The sequence below is a fragment of the Haliaeetus leucocephalus genome, unplaced genomic scaffold (genome assembly GCF_000737465.1).
Source record: "Haliaeetus leucocephalus isolate CR32 unplaced genomic scaffold, Haliaeetus_leucocephalus-4.0 Scaffold145, whole genome shotgun sequence".
NCBI classification, from domain to species: domain Eukaryota; kingdom Metazoa; phylum Chordata; class Aves; order Accipitriformes; family Accipitridae; genus Haliaeetus; species Haliaeetus leucocephalus.
Genome location: NW_010972581.1, coordinates 1,391,789 through 1,394,186, shown reverse-complemented (window position 1 = coordinate 1,394,186; position 2,398 = coordinate 1,391,789).

Here is a 2,398-nt window from a genome sequence, read left to right as displayed (position 1 = left end):
GATTTCAGTGTGTAATGAATCTAAGAATGTTTACTACCTACAGCCTTTGAAGTCTGGGCATTTACTGACATAGCTGCCTTCAAACTTAGGCTTATGTGTGTGGGTGGAAAGGCAAATGCTGAGATAGAAAGGTATTGTTTTTCAGCAGCTGATTGGCATTATGGGTCAGCAATGGTCAATATTATATCAGTACTTAGTTAAAACAAACAAACAAAACCCCCAAAACACCCACAACTCCTAAACCACATTTATGATACTTGTCAACATCCAAAACACAAGTCTGATGTAGGAATGTGCAGAGAAGATGCTCAGGGATTTTAAACTTGCATCTCTGGCATTCGGAGTTTAGTTTTGCCCTAATGTGCTTATTCCATGCCAGCAAAACAGTTCTGCTTCCTTTCCTTGAAAAAGATACTGAAAAAATCCACTTTTTGTCTGTACTCAGAGATTATGTTCACCTGTACAGCTGTGTTTACATTTTTGTTGTAGCACACTAACTCTTACCTACACCACCATCTTCCTCTTTCAAAACTGCCTTCCCTTCCCCTGCTTTATTTATATTGGCTTTAGGGTCACATGAATGAATATGTGTCTCAAAACTTCCTGTTAACAATAAGTGTCTCCAGACAGTTTATCTTTGGACAAACCAGCTTCCATAGGCGGATCATCAAGTTTTGTTCCAGAGAGGTGTCAGAAGTCTTGTGCTATTTAATGGTGAAATGGGCTTTGCTCTTTGATAACCATTTTTGGGCCAGATTCATTTGTCATTTACAGTGGAGTGCTAAAATGATGGATCTGAAAGCCAGAATAGAGCTAGTATCCACTGAGACCCTTTCAAAACATAGGGAAGAAAATCTTGTCTTGCTACTCTTGTCAGTGAACCTAGCAACCTTACTTTACCTAAAACATAATTTCCACAAAGATCAGTAGTCCTGATTATGTGAATTTAAAAGGAGAGAAGTCACAGTATTTTCTGGCATATCTGCTGCTTACTGGTTCTTGCCATTAAAAAATCTTGTGCTTTACTCCTGGTTGGCCTCTTCCAGCTTTGATTTCAACCATGAGTACTCTTACTGCTTTGTCTTTGAATTAACAAAAAAAAGTTGATTGCTCAAACACCATTTCCAGTCTTTCAACAAAAACAAGCCACTCGGAGCTGGTGAAATGCAACCCTGAAATGGTAACAGAGGTGTGAACCCTAGTTAGTCACCCGCAGCACCTCCAGTGCACATCTCCCTCAACTTTCACATAGGCTGGGAAGCACAGGAACCTATGGGAAAGCTTTCAGAAGCAGAAGTTACAAGAGGTTTAAGTTGCTTTTGTTTATTCCCTTTGCCATTTTCACCTCTGGATCTGAGCAGGCAGTAAGAAGGGCAGCTGGGGAAAATGGGATGGGAATTTGGTGCTAGGTAGAGGCACAGCAATGAGGCTGAGCACTTAAAAAGTGTGGGAATTGTCCTGCATAGCCAGCCAGCCTATTTTCCCCTGGTGAACCTCTGAAGGCAGTATCAAACTTGGTTACAGAAATAGAGACATTTAGAGCTCAGTTTTCAAAAATCAGGTTCTTAAGTCAGCAATTAAACACCTGCACACTGATTAGTTATTCAGAAAGCCTGTTGGTACTTACCTCTTTCAGTGGGTGTCAAGTGCCAATTTTAGGTCTAAATGCAGATGTAGGTGCATGAACAGAGGGTTTCAGGATTGGAAACCAGGCACTGAACAACAACAGGTTCATCTGCCTGTGAGTCCTGCACTGCACAGCAAAATCAGCTGCGCATAAATGGGCAGAAGGCAAGGAATAAGGAGCATGAACCAGCTAATAGCTGCTGTTATGAAACTGTCAGAAGATGACTTGCTGCCTGACAAGGAAAATATTGTTCTGCTGAACAGGGCAGCAGGCTCTTCAGCTCCAAATTTATGGCATTTCCTTGCTTTGCTTCCTTTTGGTTTCTGAACTATTTTCCAGTGCCTTCACCTGCAGAAGGGGTATATCATTTAACAGAGCATGGCACCTTCTGAAGCCAAGGAGGCCGGCCACTGTTTGACACCCTTCTTTTTCCATGGGGTAGAGGCAGTGTGTTAAGAGGCACCAACGTACTCTTCCCACCAAAGGAGGAGTGAACAAAAAGCCTGAATGCTGCAGTCTGAAGGAACAGAGGGAAAGAGTGTAAGAAAAGACAGGCTGCAAAATGAGATGTTGAAGGCAGCAGGGCAAACACAGCTCCTGTCATCAGGTTTCTCCCTGATCTGGGGACAGATGGCCTACCATTTCTAGCTTGTGCTTCAAGATCCCCTAGGAGATGTGATCATGTATTTTCTTTAAATCCAGGCTGACATGCCGATAGTGTGAGCTACGTATATCACAGAAGAGAGGTATGGATTTCTGCTCTATTCAATG